At 44.1% G+C, this 14,737-nt stretch overlaps 1 pseudogene; it reads right to left on the bottom strand.

Annotated features, from left to right (window-relative positions):
* The window catches only part of LOC122941895, a 128,427-nt pseudogene that overhangs the window by 91,137 nt on the left and 22,553 nt on the right, over window positions 1-14,737 (bottom strand).

Below are 14,737 nucleotides of genomic sequence, written 5' to 3' on the forward strand. Positions count from 1 at the left end.
TGGCCAGCCTGGGGAACTGAGTCACATCGGGGAGGAACTGCTCCACGTCTTCAACCAAGAAATTTAATCCTCGCCAACTGAATATCGGAACCATGGTCACCGATTTTCACCACCAGACATCTGAGAAGCTCTGACAGATGCCTTTCAGAACCTCCTCCTTGAGCTTCCTTTGTTTTGCTTTCAGTTCCTCATCTCGTTAGCCTCTCTCAGCTGTCATGTAGTTGGACTGATTGCATCCCTTTAAATTCCTCCCCATAGTGCATCAGTGTGCGGTTTATATTTCTTCCTGGAGTGTGTGTGCATGCTGATCCTACTTTCCAGTCTTCTACAAGATAAGTGTTGTGCATTCTTTTGTGTTTTTCTGTTTGCTGGATCCCAGGTGACCCTGACTCCCTCCGTATCTAGTGTAGGGAGCCGGTGGTCGTGTCCCCTCACTATTATAGGGTGTTCAGGTGTTATACAGTCGAGGTATGAGGATATGCGATCATCTACCATTGGGATTATCGCATAGGCTGAGCAGTAAGGGAGAGAGCCAGGTCTGATGCAGGGGTCTCCCTTTTGTTCCTTAGTTTTGGATCCAGTGAGTCGTATATTCATTTTGTGTTGTCTTGTTTCCTGTACACCTTCCGTGACATTATAAACCGCCAAAACCGTCTCAAGCATGGATCCGGTTTCACTTTTGACTGAACTCTTCCAGGGTCTTTCATTGGAGGTAGCTGATCTCCGAAAGACTCTTTCTCAGTTTCTAGTGACCGGTTCAGCTTGCGTTCATGGAGTTTGTTCTGAGCCTAAGATCTCGCTCCCGGATACGTTCTCCGGGGGTAGTGAGAATTTTGTGCGTTTTAGAGAGGCTTGCAAACTCCATTTTCGCCTTCTTCCCCATTCCTCTGGTGAGGAGGAACGGAGGGTGGGGATCATTATATCGCTGCTCAGGGGTAACGCTCAGTCGTGGGCCTTTTCGCTGCCGGTGGGGACATGGCCCCTCCGTTCAGTGGATGATTTCTTTTTAGCCCTGGGTAAGATATATGATGATCCGGATCGTGTTGCTTTGGCTGAGTCTAGACTACGTCTGTTATGCCAGGGTAAACAATCCGCAGAGATATACTGCTCAGAATTTCGGAGATGGGCAGCTGATACTGGTTGGAATGATGCTGCACTCCGAAGTCAATTTTGCCATGGTCTTTCAGAGGGATTGAAATAGGCCTCTCATGAAAGGCAAATGCATATCTCCTTGGACTCTGCTATGTCTCAGGCCGTTCGTATTGACAGGCGTCTTAGAGAGAGAGGAGAGATCTCTCCTTCCTGTCATACTCAGTCCCAGGACAGTGCAGCGGTCTCATTCTATGTGCAGGGGTCTCAGTCACTGTCAGCCCCTTCTGGGCAGGAGCCCATGCAGCTGGGGTTGATTGCCTCTGACAATAGAAGATTCAGCCCGCATGGGAAGGTTTGTTTTTGTTGTGGAGGTATAAATCATTTGGCAAATGTTTGTCCCTCTAGGAGATTCAGGCAGTTTTCTGGGAGTAACAAAGAAAACTCAAGGAGGAGGTTCTGAAAGGCTTCTGTCAGAGCTTCTCAGCTGTCTGGTTGTGACAAAAAGTTTGGACACACCTTCTCATTCAAAGAGTTTTCTTTATTTTCAGGACTATGAAAATTGTAGATTCACACTGAAGGCATTAAAACTATGAATTAACACATGTGGAATTATATACATAACAAAAGTGTGAAACAACTGAAAATATTTCATATTCTAGGTTCTTCAAAGTAGGCACCTTTTGCTTTGATTACTGCTTTGCACACTCTTGGCATTCTCTTGATGAGCTTCAAGAGGTAGTCACCTGAAATGGTCTTCCAACAGTCTTGAAGGAGTTCCCAGAGATGCTTAGCACTTGTTGGCCCTTTTGCCTTCACTCTGCGGTCCAGGTCACCCCAAACCATCTCGATTGGGTTCAGGTCCGGTGATTGTGGAGGCCAGGTCATCTGGCGCAGCACTCCATCACTCTCCTTCATGGTCAAATACCCATTACACAGCCTGGAGGTGTGTTTGGGGTCATTGTCCTGTTGAAAATAAATGATGGTCCAACTAAACGCAAACCGGATGGAATAGCATGCCGCTGCAAGATGCTGTGGTAGCCATGCTGGTTCAGTATGCCTTCAATTTTGAATAAACCCCCAACAGTGTCACCATCAAAGCACCCCCACACCATCACACCTCCTCCTCCATGCTTCACGGTGGGAACCAGGCATGTAGATCCATCCGTTCACCTTTTCTGCGTCGCACAAAGACACGTGGTTGGAACCAAAGATCTCAAATTTGGACTCATCAGACCAAAGCACAGATTTCCACTGGTCTAATGTCCATTCCTTGTGTTCTTTAGCCCAAACAAGTCTCTTCTGCTTGTTGCCTGTCCTTAGCAGTGGTTTCCTAGCAGATATTCTACCATGAAGGCCTGATTCACACAGTCTCCTCTTAACAGTTGTTCTAGAGATGTGTCTGCTGCTAGAACTCTGTGTGGCATTGACCTGGTCTCTAATCTGAGCTGCTGTTAACCTGCGATTTCTGAGGCTGGTGACTCGGATGAACTTGTCCTCCGCAGCAGAGGTGACTCTTGGTCTTCCTTTCCTGGGGCCGTCCGCATGTAAGCCAGTTTCTTTGTAGCGCTTGATGGTTTTTGTGACTGCATTTGGGACACTTTCAAAGTTTTCCCAATTTTTCGGATTGACTGACCTTCATTTCTTAAAATAATGATGGCCACTCATTTTTCTTTACTTAGAATTTGTATTATGGCAAGAAAAAAGCAGCTAAGTAAAGAAAAACGAGTGGCCATCATTACTTTAAAAATGAAGGTCAGTCAGTCCAAAAAATTGGGAAAACTTTGAAAGTGTCCCCAAGTGCAGTCACAAAAACCATCAAGCGCTACAAAGAAACTGGCTTACAGGAAAGGAAGACCATGAGTCACCTCTGCTGCGGAGGATAAGTTCATCCGAGTCACCAGCCTCAGAAGTCGCAGGTTAACAGCAACTCAGATTAGAGACCAGGTCAATGACACACAGAGTTCTAGCAGCAGAAACATCTCTAGAACAACTGTTAAGAGGAGACTGTGTGAATCAGGCCTTCATGGTAGAATATCTGCTAGGAAACCACTGCTAAGGACAGGCAACAAGCAGAAGAGACTTGTTTGGGCTAAAGAACACAAGGAATGGACATTAGACCAGTGGAAATCTGTGCTTTGGTCTGATGAGTCCAAATTTGAGATCTTTGGTTCCAACCACTTTGTCTTTGTGCGACGCAGAAAAGGTGAACGGATGGACTCTACATGCCTGGTTCCCGTCGTGAAGCATGGAGGAGGAGGTGTGATGGTGTGGGGGTGCTTTGCTGGTGACACTGTTGGGGATTTATTCAAAATTGAAGGCATACTGAACCAGCATGGCTACCATAGCATCTTGCATCTGGTTTGCATTTAGTTGGACCATCATTTATTTTTCAACAGGACAATGACCCCAAACACACTTCCAGGCTGTGTAAGGGCTATTTGACCATGAAGGAGAGTGATAGGGTGCTGCGCCAGATGACCTGGCCTCCACAGTCACCGGACCTGAACCCAATCGAGATGGTTTGGGGTGAGTTGAACCGCAGAGTGAAGGCAAAAGGGCCAACAAGTGCTAAGCATCTCTGGGAACTCCTTCAAGACTGTTGGAAGACCATTTCAGGTGACTACCTCTTGAAGCTCATCAAGAGAATGCCAAGAGTGTGCAAAGCAGTAATCAAAGCAAAAAGGTGGCTACTTTGAAGAACCTAGAATATGACATATTTTCAGTTGTTTCACACTTTTTTGTTATGTATATAATTCCACATGTGTTAATTCATAGTTTTGATGCCTTCAGTTTGAATCTACAATTTTCATAGTCATGAAAATAAAGAAAACTCTGAATGAGAAGGTGTGTCCAAACTTTTGGTCTGTACTATATATATATATATATATATATATATATATATATATATATATACATATACATACATACACACACACACACACACACACACACACCTTAGTTTCACTTTTAACTGGATCTGTCCTTTGATTACCAATATTCATTTAAAACAGGAGACTATGTTTGTTTGGGGAGCTCTCACAGCGATTCCAATCATCGCTCCATGCCCTCGGCCACCTCTGGTAACTGAAAGCAAGGAGCTATTTTATCTTCCTGTAAGGCCTCTCTCACACTACCTTTTCTTTTTTTTTCCCCGTTTACGGGCCGTTTTTCTAGTTCCGTATACAGAACCTTTCATTTCAATGGTTCCGCAAAAAAACGGAATGTACTCCGTGTGCATTCCGTTTCCGTATTTCCATTGCGTTGAAAGATAGAACATGTCCTATTATTGCCCGCAAATCACGTTCTGTAGCTGCATTCAAGTTAATGGGTCCGCAAAAAAAATGGAACACATACAGAAATGCATCTGTATGTCTACTGTATCCGTTTGCTGAACCATCTACTGAAAATGTTATGCCCAGCCCAATTTTTTTAATTTAATTACTGTATATGCCATACGGAAAACCGGAACGGAGAAACAGAACCGGAACGGAAACAAAAAAATTGATCCAGAAAAAACAGCCCGCAAAACACTGAAAGCCATACGGTAGTGTGAAATAAGCCTTAAAAAGGAGTATCTGAAGGAATGAAGCCAGTTAGTGAACAGCATAAAAACTGAAGATTTGCTCTGGTAGGCAGGGTAAGCTGATGCAGTACAGAGGCAAAAGAAGTTCGTAAATCAAAATATCAGTGTTTATTCATACAAAAGGCAAAAGAAAAACTACTTATTACAGTCTTGGTGTTAATTCACACAATAGAAAGTCCATAGAACAGTCACCTTTCTAGCTGTTTTATCCCCGGCAGTTCACAGCAGGCTTTAGGGGGCCTGTTTCCCAGCGTGCAGCCCTCATGCGGCTCTCAGCCTTCCAGCACAGCACCACGCTTCAGATCCCAAAACAGAGACTCAGATTCTGAGCCCAGCTGCCTATTTAAAGGACAGCCAGATGCTGCCAAAACTCAGACCGGCACTTAAACTCCGGTCTAGTATTTGATCTCACCCTTCCTATGTCACAAAACACATAAGGGAGGTCACCAACGGGCTAAGCATGAAGATCGCTTCTCTTATATGTGGGTTTTATGATGATTAACAAGAGATGATCTATGGGTGAAACACATATAACATTCTGAACATGAAAATGGCTTTTCCCCTTTGTGAATTCTCTGATGTATAACAAGATCCGATTTACGGTTAAAACATTTCCCACATTCTGAACATGAAAATGGCTTCTCTCCTGTGTGAATTCTCTGATGTATAACAAGATCTGATTTACGGTTAAAACATTTCCCACATTCTGAACACGAAAATTGCTTTTTTCCTGTGTGAATTCTCTGATGTATAACAAGATGTGATTTACGGTTAAAACATTTCCCACATTCTGAACATGAAAATGGCTTTTTTCCTGTGTGAATTCTCTGATGTATAACAAGATCTGATTTACGGTTAAAACATTTCCCACATTCTGAACATGAAAATGGCTTCTCTCCTGTGTGAATTCTCTGATGTATAACAAGATCTGATTTACGGTTAAAACAATTCCCACATTCTGAACACGAAAATGGCTTTTTTCCTGTGTGAATTCCCAGATGTATAACAAGATGTGATTTACGGTTAAAACATTTCCCACATTCTGAACATGAAAATGGCTTTTTTCCTGTGTGAATTCTCTGATGTATAACAAGATCTGATTTACACTTAAAACATTTCCCACATTCTGAACATGAAAATGGCTTCTCTCCTGTGTGAATTCTCTGATGTGTAACAAGAACTGTTTTACACTTAAAACATTTCCCACATTCTGAACATGAAAATGGCGTCTCTCCTGTGTGAATTCTATGATGTATAACAAGATGTGATTTACGTTTAAAACATTTCCCACATTCTGAACATGAAAATGGCTTCTCTCCTGTGTGATTTCTCTGATGTATAACAAGATGTGATGTACGTTTAAAACATTTCCCACAATCTGAACATGAAAATGGCGTCCCTCTTACATGAGCTGTTTGATGTTTAACACCTTTTCTGTGACTTTTATTCTGTGTTTCAGTCTGTGATGAATCAGAAGATCGGACCTGTTTAAAAGGATCAAATAATGCATTGTTGCTGTGATTGGATGAGGGTATATCTTGGATATTGGCATGCTCTTCAAATGTATCTCGTGTGATACCACAATCATCTACTTCAAAATCTAAAGATATCAGATGTTTCTCTGAGTTCCTGGTACAGTCATCTGCCAAGAATAAAACACATTTTATTATTGATGAATAATATACCATAAAATTGTATTGAAATTTTATAACCTTTTCATATAAAAAAAAAAAAAAAACACAGAAAGAACAAGACATGGCGTAAAATTCAAGTATGAATTTACAAAAACTGTGGTGGCAAACAGACCACAATCTAATAGTAAACCGAGGAGCATAACTAGGCCAGGTTGGCCTCCACTTTGATCAACTTCCATGCAACCCCCACCCAATCAGTAATTTATAAATAAAACATTTCCTAGCTCTGAATGCCCTCTTAGTGCCCCACACAATAGTTATCTCCCCTTTCACAGTGGAATTCCCCCTTAGTGCCCTCTTCACAGTACTGATGCTCCCTAAGGGCCCTTGCAGACAAGCGTTGGTGACGCTGCGAGTCCGCAGCTCAGCTCCCGGCCTGACCTCCCGCACTGACGAGGTTGCATAGCATTATATTGATTTATGATGCTATGTAACCCTTACAGTTCTGGAATGTATTGGATAACACTGGCAGCATTATGCCAGTGTTATCCAATACATTCCAGAACTGTAAGGGTTACATAGCATCAGGGCTCGAGTCGAGGGGGAACGGCGTTCCTGCACTTTTTTCACAGCAGGAATGCAGTTTCCGTTCACAGGGCCGGCGCTTCCATAAGGCAGACCAAGCGGCTGCCTTTAGGACGCACTCTGCACAGAAGAGAGAGATCAATCACTTACTTGTCAGCAGCGCAGCGCTGCCGGGAGCCCTCCCCAGCCAGTGTTCACTCTAAGCCACAGAGAGGAGCAGGAGGCTGCTGATTGGCCAGTATCAGCTAGCTGCCCTGCCATTGGTCCATCCTTTCACACCCCCTTCTCTCTGGAGCTAAACACAGCAGGAGGTTGTGAAGCCTGCGTTCTCACAGTGGATCATGTGACCAGTGATGTCACAGACCTCCTTCTTACAAATCCATTCTAGCATCTACCCAGCATGTATGGCAGGACTCTGCTGAGCAAAGACCATGTGCCCAGGTGAGGTGACCACAGAAGTGCCCTGGCATCTGTCTGCTGCTGGAAGCTCAATGTGGAGCTTTATGAATGTAAAAACTAATACCCAAGAGGATAAAGAAAACCTGCTTGTCTGTTTCTGACCCCAATCTTCACACATAATGTTTATTTGATTGCAATTTACCCTAACACCTAAAGGGATTTTTTTATTTTAAGCCTGCTGTTTCTGTAGATGACCTTATGTTGATAGTAGTGTTAATAGAGTCTCAAAGGTCTGTAAAAATAGGGTAACTGCTTTTATAGACCCATGAGACTCTATTAACACTACTATCAACATAAGGTCACCTAGAGAAAGAGAGCAAGTTTTTAAAATTATGTTTTTCCTTTAGGTGTTAAAACATAACTTATTTGATTGCTTGAACACCTAAAGGAAAACAAATTAAAAACCTGCTGTTTCTCAAGATGACCTTATGTTGATAGCAGTGGTAATAGAGCTGAAGGGTCTATAGAAGCAGTTACCCTATTTTTACAGACCTTTGAGGCTCTATTAACACTACTGTCAACATAAGGTCATTTAGAGACACAGCAGGTTTTTAAAATGATTTTTCCTTTAGGTGTTACAGCAATCAAATGAAAGTTATGTTTTAACACATAAAGGAAAAACATAATTAAAAAAACATGCTGTTTCTCTAAATGACCTGATGTTGATAGTAGTGTTAATAGAGTCTCAAAGGTTTGTAAAAATAGTGTACCTGCTTCTATAGACCTTTGAGACTCTATTACCACTACTTTTAGCATAAGATCATCTGGAGAAACATCAGGTTTTTTTAATTATTTTTTCTTTAGGTGTTAGAGCAATGAAATGGAGGGGGGGGGGATGTGACATGGGTGAGGATGGGGTTACATGATGGGCCGGAGACAATGTCTGTAGTCTGTCTGTGCCATGGACGGGGAGAAATATGACATGGAGGGCTGATGGCTGACATGGGGGTCTGATCTGAGGCATTGGGGCTGTGCCTGCGAGCTGAGGTCTAATTAACATTGGGGGTCTGACCTGAGGTGGAATGAAAAATATTGTTTCCTATTATCCTCCTCTAAAACCTAGGTGCATCTTATAGGGCGAAAAATACAATACTTGCTTGCTCCTCCTCCCAACCTCCCCTGCCCTTTGCATACGCCGCGCGCCGTGACGTCACACGGAGGCATTTGGGTGAGTTCCCACACTTTTTTTCCCAGGACTTGACCCCTGCATAGCATCATAAATCAATATAATGCTATGTGACCCCCAACAGCGCTGGGAGTTCAGGGCAGGTGCTGCGCTGTGCTGTAGGCTCACAGTGTGACAACGCTCGTCTGCAAGGGCCCTAAGTGCCCTCACTCCATAGAATGTCCCCTTGATGTGTCCACACAGTAGTTATGCCCCCTTTGTGCACCTCCTGCAGTAGTGCTGTCCCTTAGTGTCCCCTTTACATCAGTGAAGCTCCTGTACTGTGAATAAAGTTAAAAAAAGTAATACCGAGCACATCATGCTCTTCCCAGCAGCAGACGTGATGTGATGACGTCATCTCTCCTGCTGAGCTGAGGAGAGCGCACAGGCCGGGGGATTATCTCTGGTCTGTGCGCTCTCCCTCTCAGCCCAGCAGGTACAATGACATCACTGTATCACACCTGCTGCTGGGGAGAGTGCAGGCCGGGGAATGAGACCTGGGCTATAATGGATGACAGATACAGCAGCTGGACTCGGAGGGAGGAGAGTAGAATGGACAGTAGGAAGCACAGTCCTGTCACTGACCATTGGGGAGCTCCTCAACATGTTTTTTTCCTGTAGATAGAATTACTATTGATAATATGCAGCGTTAGTCACCTGGGTCAGGATATCTTGGGGTCTTTATTCACAGACAGGTAGGAAATATCTGGTGTTCAGTGGTGAGACTTTTTTGTATGAGCTCTTAAGGCTACATTCACACGTGAACAAAATGCCATAAAAAATGGACACACTCAGGTTTTTCATGGTCATTTTTCAACCATTTTTTGCAACCCTTTCTTGGTCTTCTGGACGTTTTGCATTCATTTTTAACGGCAATTCTTTGAGGGTGATTTTTTAAAATTTAATTACCAACCCCTGCAGTATACATAATGTCCCCCATAGTGGCCCCAGTTAGTATTAATGTTCCCCAGGGTGGCCCCCATCAGTAATAATAATGATGATAATAATGTGCAGGGTTTTGTTTTTATGGGGGGGGGGGGGGGGGAGAATTACTCCTCTCATCCACTTGCACATGTAGAGAAAATTCGCTCTTCATTTGGTGCTAAAGGACCTACACTCTCAGTGGGATGATGTCACCATGCGCTCCTAAGCAATAATGCTGGGAGAGCATGGTGATGTCATCACGTTGGTAGCACAGGTCCTTCAGCACCAAGAGAGACTGCCTTGTGTGTGCAAGCGGATAAGGCAATTTATTTTTATTTTAACCCCTAAAAGGCAATTTTCCACTAGTGTACCCATTTTAAACAGCCATTACATGGATGCACTCATGTCTAAATGGCCATTAAAAAATAGTCCCATTGATTTACATGGGGTCCATCTGGCAGTGAAAACGGCCACAAATAGAACATGTCCTATTTTTCACAACCACTATTCACTCGCCTTAAGAAAAATGGCCATGTAAATAGCGCCATTGACCTGAATTCTAAAATCAGCTGTGTGCCATTTTTCACTGCTGTGTGAATGTAGCCCTATCCTGCAGCCTTTCCCGATTACACAAACTACATATAGCGACAAAGAATAATCCTGTGACCTGAACATCAGCTAGGACACTGTGCACACCGAGGTCTCTCCAAATCTCAGTCCTGTCACTGTCAAGTAAACAAACTGCATGGCCCACACCATAGCAACTTCCTTTATTCATGCATTTATATTAAAGGGGTTGTCTCATCTGAGACAATGGGGGAAAATAGCTAGGATATGGCCTAATTGTCTGGTAGGTGCTGGGACCTGCACCCATCTCCTAAACGGAGCCCTGAAAGTGGTGGAGGATCCACTGTGCATGCGCAGCACTGGCGTGGCACTGGCTTGGCTATTTCCGTCAGGCCTGTAGAAGTGAATGGAAACAGTGGCCGGTCATGCACAGTGCATGATGAAAAGTATATCCCTAGAGAGGAACAAATTTCTTGAAATACATTTGAGGTGTAATTCTGAAGAATCCGTCAGAAGAGAGAACAAATAAATTTGACCAGAATTGAATCTGCTCCCATTGGCCGAATAATCTGTGTATGACTCTCTGGCAGATCTACTCCTTGGCATCAGCTGGAGGTGTGTGACGATGCCACCTGCCACACTGAATACCCTGCACTGGAGGCTGGACAAGACAGTACACATATCAAACTGGGCCAGTTCTAGCCACTGTTCCAATCTGCCTCCCAGAAATCCATGGAGTCAGGGGACAGGCTATGTGCAGAAGAAAGGGCACAGTCCAGGTACGACTGAACCCGGTTGTTCAGGCAATGCGGATATGAGTCAGGTTGGCACAGCAGTTAAAAAAACTTCCATCACATTAAGAAAACTAAATTGGCTGCTGCTGCTGCTGTGCCTTCTGAGACTTACTGTTGGGGTAGCACCACCAGAGAGGGTGGGAGGTTTCTGACTCAGCCAGGTTGGAGATGGGACTCCTGGACAGAAATGCAGGTGACAGGTATCAGTAAAACATTCTCCTTTTTTTGCTTTGATTACAATGATCTTAAAGTATGGCTATCCAGTAGTCCTCACATTGCTTGATGCTAACCACATGCTTGCCAACATGTAGGCAACCAAGCATGCAGTTTGTCATGCTCACCCGCATGCCTGTGGACCCAGTTCTTTAAGACTCCACTGCAATGGTTGGTCATGGCTAAAGTCATTGTCGTCATCATCATTAGCAGCATATCTATCATACCAAGCTCTAACCTCCTTCCCTATCTGTGCCTGGGAAAACTCCATGTCCCCCTGCACCACAAACTTCTCCTCCTCCATTTCCTCCTTTATGCGACTTTGTCCGTCCAGGTTCCTATCAGCTACAGGATCCCCAGAAAGCTGTGGAGGTGGTTGTTCTTCCTCTAGTCCTTGTTGCATCACCGTGAGCATTAGTACAAATATAAGTATCAGGGTGATGCCATGTTAATGCTTGTCCCTCCTCTGGTGGCCTCTTCAAAGGGGTTGAGTATGCGACACATGGCCCTGATGAGCCGCCACTGCCTACGCTCAAAATAACATATGCTCTGCTGTGGTGGTCTCATGCATCATGTAAATCATTAATTTCTTTATGCTGCTCATAGCAACGCTTCAGCATATGTAAGGTGGAAATCAAACGGTACAAAGGACGACCATTTTGTCACTTCACATTCAGAAGAGCCTTTTTAGCCACATAGGAATGGCTGGACAATCCCCTGGACATGACCAACACCATCTGCAAGCCACGTTACTTTTTCAAAAATTGATGCACCATAAATGTATGATGTGCACCATGCAGGGAACATGTGTTATTTCCCCCAAATAAAGTGCAGCCGCAAGGCTACTGCCACTGTCACCAACCACGTTGTCCAGTTGTAGATGGAGGATAGAAATCCAGCAGGAGACTTGCTACTTTATGCAGATTACCAACTGATCTATGTAGCTTCACTCGCCCAAGCTCATCATCTTTAAAAAGAGGACCTTTAATGTTTATTTTTTTTAGTTTAGATAAATACCTTTCCTTGCGGGGTACCCCCCGCTGATGCTGCCACCCTGTCTGTTTTTTTTCAAATGTCGCTCCTACGCCCCGCTGTGCCCCCCTGCAGTTTTTCCACTCAGTATGTTAATACTCAGCATCAGTACAGGGAGGAGGAGAGCAGATTGTTGCTTCCACTTCTACTCCCTCCTTTTATATGTGAAAACTGAAGCATTGCCATGTCGTCCTAAAGAAGAGGACCTTTTTAGTTTAGATAAATACCTTTCCTTGCTGAAAGCTGCCACCCTACCTGTTTTTTTATTTTTTATTTTTTTATATTTAGCTCCTATGCCCCGTTGTGCCCCCTGCAGTTTTTCCACTCAGTATGTTAATACTCAGCATTGGTACAGGGAGGAGGAGACGCCAGGGTTTCTCAATGGGCATCTCTTTCTCCCTGGCTGTGACGCTCTCCGCTGTGATTGGATCGTGGTACAGCCAGGGAGAAGAAGACACCCATTGAGAAACCCTGGCGTCTCCTCCTCCCTGTACCAATGCTGAGTATTAACATACTGAGTGGAAAAACTGCAGGGGGCACAACGGGGCATAGGAGCTAAATATAAAAAAATAAAAAATAAAAAAACAGGTAGGGTGGCAGCTTTCAGCAAGGAAAGGTATTTATCTAAACTAAAAAGGTCCTCTTCTTTAGGACAACATGGCAATGCTTCAGTTTGCACATATAAAAGGAGGGAGTAGAAGTGGAAGCAACAATCTGCTCTGTTTTTGTTGGGGATAGGAGGATGTCCATTGAGGAGGACTTGGATAAATACCTGGTGTAGGGTACCAGATAATCAGCAATTGCAAGCTGCAGCATAGTGGCCAAGACCATACAGCGGTTTAAGAAGACAGGTTCCACTCAGAACAGGCCTCGTCATGGTCGACCAAAGGAGTTGAGTGCACATGCTCAGCGCCATATCCAGAGGTTGTCTTTTCAAAATAGATGTATGTCGTCATGGAGGAGTGGAAGAGGATTCAAGTGGCAACCTGTGAAGCTCTAGTGAACTCCATGCCCAAGAGAGTTAAGGCAGTGCAGGAAAATAATGGTGGCCACACTAATTATTGACACTTTGGGCACAATTTGGCCATTCTCACTTAGGGGTGTACTCACGTTTGTTGCCAGAAGTTTAGACATTAGTGGCTGTGTGTTGAGTTATTTTGAGGGCACAACAAGTTTACACCGTTATACAAGCCGTACACTGACTACTTTACATTGTATTAAAGTGTCAGGTCTTCAGGGTTGTCCCATGAAAAGATTTACAAAAATATGAGGGGGGGACTGACTTTTGTGAGATACTGTAGGCACCAGCAACAGATCTTGATGATTTCCTTGCCTAAATGCATTCAGCATGGCAGAACATTCCTCAGACAATCATTAGTAACCTCATTGGTAGGATGCCAAGGCGTGTAAGTGAATGTATTTATGCACGTGGCTCTCATACTCAGTACTGAATAAAGCAAGATGTTTTGCATAATTTGTTTCCCGTTTTTTATCATTTGCAGATGATTAAAGCGGTTCTCCAAGATTTTCCTCAGCATAGGTCATCAATATGAGATCAGCAGAGGTCCGGTCCCTGCACCCCCACCAATCAGCTGTCTGAGGAACCCTCAGTGCTCACCGGAGCTCCAGTTAATACAAAGCCTCCTCACAGCTTACCGGGCACAGCGCCGTCTGTTGAATAGTAGCTGTGCTTGGCATTGCAGCTCAGACCCATTCACTTGAATGGGACTAATCTGTGCCTAGGCCGTATGACCGATGAGCGTCACATTGCATGGCCAGGAAGAGGACTAAGAGCGCGCAGGCACTGTGTCCTCCCCATACATCTGACCGACAAGGCTGCCATCCTCTCCTGAGGATGGACTATATGTATCATATACATACTGTATATCACCTATAACGCTGTCACATTTCCATCCATATTTAACTTGAATTTTAGCTGAATCAGTGAATATAATGCAAAAAAACTGACAGAAGAGAGAACCTAAAAATGCAACAAACATAAAATTGTATCATCCAGTGAAGGAGTAGAATCTGTGAGTCTTCTCTGCTTTACTTAGTGGTCACCACTCACCTGGGCGGTTATCTGTAGAAATGTCCTCTGTACTCTGCTCATCGCCCCTCACATATGGCTTTGGGGGATTAATATTGTTTAGATCTTCACCCGGATTCACAAGCTGTGAAATAAATATTGTAGAAGTCATCAGACGGTTAGAGAAGTCGTGTGGAAGGTTTTATATGACCTGAAAAGACGACCAAGAATGACCGGACAGCAGGAGTTAACTGACCCAAATATCTGCAGGTCTCCTGTATAAATCCAATCTGATTGCTTTATTATTCCAACCAGTTTACGATGCAGGGAGAGTAGCCCTTATATTCCATCCCTAACATTACATTGTGTGTATATAACATTACATTGTTTGTGTACCTGTTGCCCTTGATGGCCGCCCCAGGGATGTGAAGCCGGTAAGCCAAAGTTCTTTCGGTCCGTGGCTTGTTTACCTCCTCGGAATGGGCATAATTATCTGCTCTGCTGCAGCCAATGACTGGAAGCAGGGGTAACATGTCCACAAGAGACACATCACCACTAAAGCCAGTCATTGGCTGCAGTCAAGCAGGTGACCATGCCTGTGCCGGCGAGGAAGCAAACAACATTTACTGGAAGATGGACACACAGGAGCTGGCACACATA

This window comes from Bufo gargarizans, chromosome 6, assembly GCF_014858855.1.
Source record: "Bufo gargarizans isolate SCDJY-AF-19 chromosome 6, ASM1485885v1, whole genome shotgun sequence".
NCBI lineage: Eukaryota > Metazoa > Chordata > Amphibia > Anura > Bufonidae > Bufo > Bufo gargarizans.